The following is a 9,373-nucleotide window of genomic DNA, read 5'->3' as shown; positions in this document are numbered from 1 at the left end:
GTAGGTGGAGTCCAGGTGTATTTATTAGTCAGGGTCCTGTAGGAAACAGAATCCTACTGATTTCAGCTGAAGAGACTTTAGTGATGGGACTGCTTACATTCACATGGGACATGGGACTGTGAATAAGGGAATCTGTGAAGATGGTTGTGGCACCCAGGGACCAGCAGCAGCATTCCAGGTAATTCCAGGTGAGATGGGGAATGGGAGGGATGATAAAACCAGCGTCCAGCAGGGCTGGCACTGTGCGTGAGGGTCAGCCAGACACGAGGTATAATCAAAGGGAGGCTGTGTGCTGCCAAAACTAGGGCGGGAGAGCCCAGAAGAAATAGACTGGTGCTCTCCCTTCCCGCCCTCCTGTCTCCTTGGACGCCTCTTATTGGCTGAAACCAACCCTTGGTCAGCCGAAAGGGAGCCTGGGAAATGGAGTCCACAGGAACTGGCCTCCCAGGGTTTAGGGCAGAGAGGGACAGGATTACCGGGAAGGGGATTGAGGGAGGGAGCATCACTAGCACGCAGATGGGTGGGGTTGTGATTTGAAGGGGTAAAGGGAAAATCAGCAGCACAGGCGAGGAGCTGATGTGGTGATAACTATAGTTGTATGAACTCTTCTGCTAGGAACAGGACACCTGGAAACTTACTGACTCAACACTGACTTTGTATTCTTGGTGCTTGCTTTAACAACTTCGCTTGCTAAGTTGCCAGGACCGAGAAGGGGGCAGAAAGGAGGAGGAGATCTCCTTGGAAGATAATTGAATCTGAAGGAGGTGAAGGGATGAGCCATGTGTTTATCTGGGGGAAGCGTGTCCAGCCAGAGGGAACTGCTGGGATGAAGACTGGAAGGCAGGAGCATGAGGAACAGCCAGGAGACCAGTGTGACTAGAAAGAACTAAGTAAAGGAGAGGCGATCAGAGAGGAAATAGCTGGGGTGACAGACAGGTACTCTGAGTGAGCTGAGAAGTCATTGGGAGGCTCTGTTAGGAAAAGGCAAGATCTAACTTAGGTTTAACAGGATCCCTCTGACTGTTGTGGGGTGAATGCACTACAGAAGGTGGAGGTGAGAACAAAAGAAGATGAGAATTTGGAAGTTGGCAGCATTTTCCCTTTGCCTTCCCTCTTCCCTCCCCTCCCTTCTCTTCTCCTCCCTTCCCCTCCCTTCCCTCCTCTCCCCTTCAGTTCTAGCTTTACTCTGAAGTTTCCCTTCCCTTCCCTTCCCTGCCTTCCTTCCTTCTTCTCCGTTCCCCTTTTCTTCCTCTTCCTTTTCCTCTCCTCCCCCTTCCCCTCATCTTATTCTTCTTGCAGTTTTTTGTTTGTTTGTTTGTTTTGTTTTGTTTTGAGACAAGCTCACTCTCTTCCCCAGGCTGGAGTGCAGCCTTGTGATCTCAGCTCACTGCAACTTCTACCTCCCAAGTTCAAGCAACTCTCCTGCTTCAGCCTCCCAAGTACCTAGGATTGCAGGAGCACACCACCACACCTGTCTAATATTTGTATTTTTAGTAGAGATAGTGTTTCACCTTGTTGGCCAGGCTGGTCTCAAACTCCTGACCTCAGGTGATCCACCCACCTCGGCCTCCCAAAGTGCTGGGATTACAGGCATGAGCCACCGCGCCCGGCCTCTTTTTGAAGTTTTATTGACCCACAACCAACTCCAGAATGAGGGGATAACTGCAATAATGTAGACAAAAGATGATGGTGGCTTGGACTAGAGTAGTTGTAGTAGTGAGAAGAGGTCAAGTTCTAGCTTTACCCTGAAGGTTGGGCCAGTGGGATCTGCTGACAGATCAGATGTGGAGGTGAGAAAAAGGAGAGTCAAGGGTTAGTCAAGGATGACTCCCAGGTTTGTTGGAAGGAGTAATAAAGTTGTCCTGAAAAGATGAAGTTGTCAATTACTGAGATGGGAAACAATGGGTGCAGAATGGGTTTGGAGGGAGGGGGAAATGTCATGAGTTTAGTGGAGGTATGTTAAGTTTTAAATGTCCGTTACACATGCAAGTACAGATGTTGAGTAGGTGGTTAGATGTAGATAAGGCGGGAGGAGAGAAGACAGCATGGTTTTTGTTTGTTGGTTTGTTTTGAGACAGGCTCACTCTGTTGCCCAGGCTGGAATGCAGTGGCACGATCAGGACTCACTGCAGCTTTGCCTCCCGGGTTCAAGCGACTCTCCTGCTTTAGCCTCCCGAGTAGCTGGGATTACAGGTGCCCATCACCACGCCCAGTTAATTTTTGTATTTTTGGTTGAGACGGGGTTTCACCATGTTGGCTAGGATGATCTCCATCTCCTGACCTCATGATCCACCTGCCTTCGCCTCCCAAAGTGCTGGGATTACAGGTGGAGCCACCACCACTGGCCCAGTTTTGCTTTTTCATCTAATCAGATAACCTTTGCCTTTTAATCAGTGTTTAGACCAATTACATTTGATATAGTTATTGATGTGGCTGGATTTTAATCTACCATCTTGCTATTTTTCTACTTATTCTTTTTTCTACTTAGCTTTACTGGGCGGGTGCGTTGGCTCACACCTGTAATCCCAGTACTTTGGGAGGCTGAGACAGGCGGATCACAGTCAGGAGTTCGAGACCAGTCTAACTAACATGGTGAAACCCCGTCTCTACTAAAAATACAAAAACTTAGCCAGACGTGGTGGTGCACACCTGTAATCTCAGCTACTCAGGAGGCTGAGGCAGGAGAGTCACTTGAACCTGGGAGGCAGAGGTTGCAGTGAGCCAAGATTGTCCATTGCCCTCCAGCCTGGGTGACAGAGTGAAACTCCATCTCCACAACAACAACAACAACAAAAAAAACAGCTTTATTGATATATAATTCACATACTTAACAATTCACCCACTTAAAGAGTAAATTCAGCGACTGTTCCTGTATTCAAAAATTGTGCATCTATCACCTCAATAACTTTAGAATATTTTTCTTACCCCAGAAGAAACTCAACATGCCTTATTCATTACTTATCCCTCATTTGCCCTGCCCCAGCCAGAAAGAATCACTAGTCTATTTCTTGTCTCTATGTATCTGCTTATTTTTGACATTTCATATAAAAAAATCATACAAATGTGGTCCTTTGTGATTTTCTTTCTTTTTACTTATCATAATGTTTCCATGCTTCATCCTTGTTGCATGTATTCATACTTCATTCCTTTTTCATTGCCAAATAATATTACATTTTGTAGATACAACATTTGTTCATCTGCTCATCAGTTGATGGACATTTGTGTTGTTTCCATTTTTTTGCTTTTGTAGAGACGGGGTTTCACCATGTTGGTCAGGCTGGTCTCAAACTCCTGAACTCATGATCCACCCACCTCAGTCTCCCAAAGTGCTGGGATTACAGGCATGAGCCACCACGCCCTTTTTGGTTATTTTGAATAATACTGCTGTGTACATTCATGTACAAGTTCATGCATGGATATGTGTTTTAATTTCTTTTGAGTATATACTAGGAGTAAAATTGGTGGATCATATGGTAACTCTATGTTTAGCCTTTTAGGAACAATGAAACTGTTTTCCAAAGGAGCTGGACCATTTTGCATTTCACCAGCAGTTTATGAGGGTTCCAATTTCTCCACATTCTTACTGACACTTGTTTTTATCTGTCTTTTAAATTATATATTATATATGTTTATTACATATTACACTTCCATGATGACTAACGATGTTGGGCATCATTTCATGTACTTATTGGCCACAGAGGGGTGTTGCTCTTGTTGCTCAGGCTGGAGTGCAATGGTGAGATCTTGGCTCACCCCAACCTCCACCTTCCAGGTTCAAGTGATTCACCTGCTTCAGCCTCCCGAGCAGCTGGGATTACAGGCGCCCACCATCATGCCCAGCTAATTTTTTGAATTTTTAGTAGAGACAGGGTTTCACTATGTTGGCCAGGCTGGTCTCAAACTCCTGATCTCAAGTGATCTACCTGCCTCAGCCTCCCAAAGTGCTGGGATTACAGGCGTGAGCCACCTCGCTTGGCCTCTCTGCCTACTTCTTGTAAGGACACCTGTGATTGCATTTAGGGAGGGTTCATTTGCAAAATCCAGGATAACCCCTGCATCTTAAGACCTTTAACTTAATCTATTAAATTGTTAAGACCTTTATCTCTCCTTACAAGGTAATATTCACAGGTTATAGGGATTAGAACCTGGATATCTTTGTGGGCCATTATTCTGTCTACCACGTTGTCTAGACATTGAGTCTAGAGTCAAAGCTACTCTTTTAGCTTTCTGTCTTTGCTGTGTCATTTTCATCATTGCTTTAGGGTTTATAGTACATTTCTTTAATTTAGTAGTCTGTCTTCAGTTGTTATTATACCACTTTATATAGTATAAGAACTTTATACCAGCATACTTCCATTCCTGCTCTAGGCCTTTGAACTATCAATGTCATACATTTCACTTATAAACTCTACAGTGTAAATTATTTTTTTCTTTTTTTTTTTTTTTTTGAGACGGAATTTTTTGCTCTTGTCATCCTGGCTGGAGTGCAATGGTGCGATCTCGGCTCACTGCAACCTCTGCCTCCCGGGTTCAAGCGATTCTCCTGCCCCAGCCTCCCAAGTGGCTGGTATTACAGGTGTGTGCCACCGTTCTGGCCAATTTTGTATTTCTTTAGGAGAGACGAAATTTCACCATGTTGGTCAGACTGGTCTGGGATTACAGGCATAAGCCATCACGCCCAGCTACAATGTAAATGTTATAAACTCTGTAAGACATAATTTTTGTTATATAAACACTTGTTTATCTTTCAAAGAGATTTAAATATTAGATAAATATATTTATTTATCCACTTAGTTACCTTTTCTGGTGCTCTTCATTTATTTGTGTTGATCCAGATTTCTGTCTGGTATCATCTTTTTTCTGCCTGAAGGACATCCTTTAACATATCTTGTATAGTGAAGCTCTTCTGGCAACAAATTCTCTCAAGCATTTGAATATCTGAAAAAATGTTTATTTTTGTCTTTATTTTTAAAAGGTATTGTTGCTGTGTAAAGAATTCTAGTTTGACAGGTGGTTTTTTTTTTCTTTCAGAACTCTACCAGCTTGAATTGTTAACTAAAAGAAATTTGTTCCATTTTAATCTTTGATTCTTTGTATATACTGTGTCTTTTTTATGTCCTGGCTGCTTCTAAGGTTTTCTGCTTATCACTGGTTGTCAGCAATTTAGTTATGATTTGCTTTGGGGTCGTTTTCCTCATGTTTATGAGGTTGGTTGAGCTTGAGGTTGGTTGAGTTTCTTAGATCTATAGGTTTATAATTTTCATCAAATGTGGAAAAATTCAGGCATTAATTCTTCAAATATTTTTTCGGTCTCCTCCTCACTTCTGAAGATGAGCAGGATCAAGGAGAAGACACTACAAAGGAAAATATCAAGAGAAGGCAGTACAAAGGAAGATGTGCTAAGCGTCTTAACATTCTGGAGATGCGAATTTGCATAGTCAGGCCTTTAATCTAGGAAAAGAATAACCCAGAGCTTGCTCCACGCCCGGTTCCTGGTTCAACGTAACCTCAATGATCTTAGTAGGAATGGTTTTGGATGGATAGAAGAACGACTGGGATGGGAAGGAATGAGTAATGATTAAAGGTACAAGCTTTTGGCTCCTGCTCTGCATGTCACCTGCTGTGTGGCTGAGTAATTCACGTCGCCTCTCTAGCTTTCACTTCCTCACCTATACAAATGAGGTTAGTAATAGTGTAACTGGCCGAGTCCAGCCCTCAGAGATCAAAAACACGGGAAGCAAGGTGTGGTGAAAAGAAAGCAGCGTTATTTAAATGCTAGCAGTTGGGGAATGGCCAGGCTCATACCTTTGAAAGACTATTCTAACCTTTTGGGCTAAGTGAAGGGGTGAAGAAGGAAAGGTGAGGGAAACACGCGGGGTGGCGCGGCAGAAGGTCTTGTTATCTTGAGTCCTGTCTGCAGGACGGGTTTGCATCATCCTGACAGTGGTAGTGGTGGGCTAACTGCTCCTAACTCCCCCTAAGAGCAGGAGGGTTCCACAGCTTTGCTTCAAAATTGACCCCTGGCATTTTTCTTTTTTTTCTTCTGAGACAGAGTCTTGCTCTGTTGCCCAGGCTGGAGTGCAGTGGTGCTATCTGAGCTCACTACAACCTCTACCTCCAAAGGTCAAGCAATTCTTCTGCCTCAGTCTCCTGAGTAGCTGGGATTACAGGTGCCTACCACCATGCCCAGCTAATTTTTGCGTTTTTAGTAGAGATAGGGGTTTCACCATGTTGGCCAGGATGGTCTCGATCTTTTGACCTCATGATTTGCCTGCCTCGGCCTCCCAAAGTGCTGGGATCACTGGCGTGAGCCACTGTGCCCAGCTGACCCCTGGAATTTCTAAGCGAGCACAAAATTAGATAAGTGAGCACTGTTCATAGAAGTGGCTGGTGGGAAAGGGCAAAACAAAAAGTTTCAAAGTCTGTGTCAAGGCTGGAAGCAAGAAAGGAGTTTTTTTTGGTTTTGTTTTTTTGTTTTTTGAGACAGAGTCTCCCACTCTCACCAGGTCTGGAGTGCAATGGCCATGTCTCGCAATCTTGACTCCCTGCAACCTCCACCTCCCAGGTTCACATGATTCTCCTGCATCAGCATCCTGAGAAGCTGGGATTACAGGCGCACACCACCACACCTGGCTAATTTTTCTTGTATTTTTAGTAGAGACGGGGTTTCTCTATGTTGGGCAGACTGGTCTCAAACTCCAGACCTCGTGATACGCCTGCCTCAGCCTCCCAAAGTGCTGGAATTATAGGTGTGAGCCACTGTGCCTGGCTGGAAAAATGTTTTAAAATGCATTTTGAGGCTGGAATACTTGATTACAATAGTTCTTATTTTACAGGGTTAGGATACAAAGCACTCGAATGTAGGCCATTATTACTATTATTTTTTTGTTTGCCAATATTTGAAATATCCCTTTTTAGTACTAACTCAATTCTTCCTTAACATCGATTAAAGCAACATATGCACCTCTACTGTGACGGACTCTACTGTTTGAGGATTGAGCCAGTATCTGTTTATTTCCTGCTTTAGATCCATGTCCCCGGAGCACTCCCTGGGATATGGAGGTTTTCAGGATTAATAACTGCATGAGATACCCAGCTTGGATCAGCCTCAGTCTCCTTTTCACATCTTGCTTTTCTCCACTCCTCTTCTCCACGCCGTTGCCTCTGGATTTTCCAGGGTGGAGTCTGAGAGAGCAAGGGGAGACGTAAGGGACAGACATGGTCTCACATGACAGCAACGGTTTCAGGCGTACGTTCCTGAGACCAGCTTGTGTCCCAAAGCTTCTCACTATTGAAGGGCTACTCTAGGTTCCCTAATGATTCTCCCCATGACGTTCCCCGACATGAGCTACAGTGTTTTCTCTTTAGATTCCGCTTCATCTTCTGCAATGTACGGTAAGCCTGCAGCCCCTTTCTGCGAAGACATCTGACCCATGAAAATCCTTTCTCTTGCCTCATCTTGATGTCAGAGCAGCCTGCTCCCTGTTAGCCCCTGCCCTGCCTCTGCTTAGATGTGCAGATTCCTTCAGCCTCTACTTTTAACTTCTTGGGACATGAGGCAGATGTCAGCCCCTTGCTCCCAAACTCCAGAGTCTCATCAAGTGACAGTCTGGAGACCCCTCATTTGGCACGAGAAACCCCTCCTGTAGTAACCCCTCATGTGCCTTCCCTTACAGAGAAAGTCCAGCGTACTAGGACAGCTGTTGCCAAAGGAATTGTCACTTCTTAATGGGTACCAAGAGCAGGGCAGCGGGAGGTTCTACTCATGGTTTAGGAAATAATTTAGAATTGCCTTGTCTATAAAGACCTTTAAAACACTAATAAAATCAACCAAAAGTTGGTCTTTTAAAAATTGTTATTACTAGGTGGTGGCAATTCTAAACAATGACAGCAACAAAATTCTCCTCCCCCCACAAAACTCATGGGTGGCTCTAAGTCCTAAGTAACGACTACAGTAGATATTGAGCTTTAACAATACACATTTTGGCTCCAAATCGGCATATTTCAATTCAGAGAACTCCTTGCTGTACAATCGTCCCCTGATACACACAGACTCAGCTACACTCATTCATTTTGTGAATAAGTTCCTATAAGTTTGGGAAAGTTTGGGCTTGTTTTGGGTGAAATTCTCATCTCCAGCTCCTGTGATATAATATATTCTTGCATTTGAACAATGGGTTCAAAATAAATGATGATAGTACAGTAATTGCAAAGACAAATAAATGGAACTTGAGTTACTTCAGTTTTTTTATTCTGAGTGATTTTTTGGAATTTTAATTTGTGTTTAAAAGTTAAGGCAATGGTGGGGCGCAGTAGCTCACGCCTGTAATCCTAGCACTTTGGGAGGTTGAGGTGGGCAGATCACAAGGTCAGGAGCTCGAGACCAGTGTGACCAACATGGTAAAAACCCATCTCTACTAAAGATACAAAAATTCGCCAGGTGTGGTGGCGCACACCTGCAATCCCAGCTACTCAGGAGGCTGAGGCAGAAGAATCACTGGAACCTGGGAGGCGGAGGTTGCAGTGAGCTGAGATTGCACCACTGCACTCCAGCCTGGGCAAAAAGAGCATGACTGTGTCTCAAAAAAAAAAAAAAAAAAAAAGATGGTAAATTATATATATATATATATATTAAAATTATTTATTTAGGTATTTATTCATTTTGAGACAGAGTCTTGCTCTGTTGCCCACGCTAGAGTGTAACAGTGAGATCTCGGCTCACTGCAACTTCTGCTTCCTGGGTTCAAGTGATTTTTCCTGCCTCACCCTCCCAAGTAGCTGGGACTACAGATGCCTGCCACCATGCCCCACTAATTTTTTTTTATCTTTAGTAGAGACAGGATTTTGCCATGTTGGCCTGGTCTTGAACTCCTGACCTCAGGTGATTCACCTGCCTTGGCCTCCCAGAGTGTTGGGATTACAGGAGTGAGCCACTGCACCTGGCCATGTTATGCATTTTTTAACCACAATTTTTAAAACATATAAAGCAGCTTGAACAAAAGGGTGATCCAAACAATATTTTTGTTTGGCAAGTGCAAATTTTAGTTCATACATGTAATATGTTACCAAATTAGAATAATGCCATTAAGATTGAAATGTATTCTTTGTGTTGGTTTGAGTCCTCCAAACCAAGATAAAATTAGACATGAAGAGATCTATTTCTTGGGGAAAGCGTCTGTGATGGACAAAGGAGAGGAAGCTGGAGTAGACAAGGACAGCCTCCCACTGTGATGACATCTGGGAGAGGAGGGAGGGAGCCCCAGGGAGCAAGCATCCCAGATCAAAGCACAGTGCTAACAAAGTTCCAGCCAGCCTGATGGGGAGTCTTTTGAGTCCATGATGCCAATTAGGCCAGGTACAGTGGCTCATGCCT

The sequence above is a fragment of the Saimiri boliviensis genome, chromosome 1 (genome assembly GCF_048565385.1).
Source record: "Saimiri boliviensis isolate mSaiBol1 chromosome 1, mSaiBol1.pri, whole genome shotgun sequence".
In the NCBI taxonomy this organism is placed as follows: domain Eukaryota; kingdom Metazoa; phylum Chordata; class Mammalia; order Primates; family Cebidae; genus Saimiri; species Saimiri boliviensis.
The sequence above is the reverse complement of the archived record's forward strand: the minus strand, read 5'-3'. Positions refer to the sequence as shown.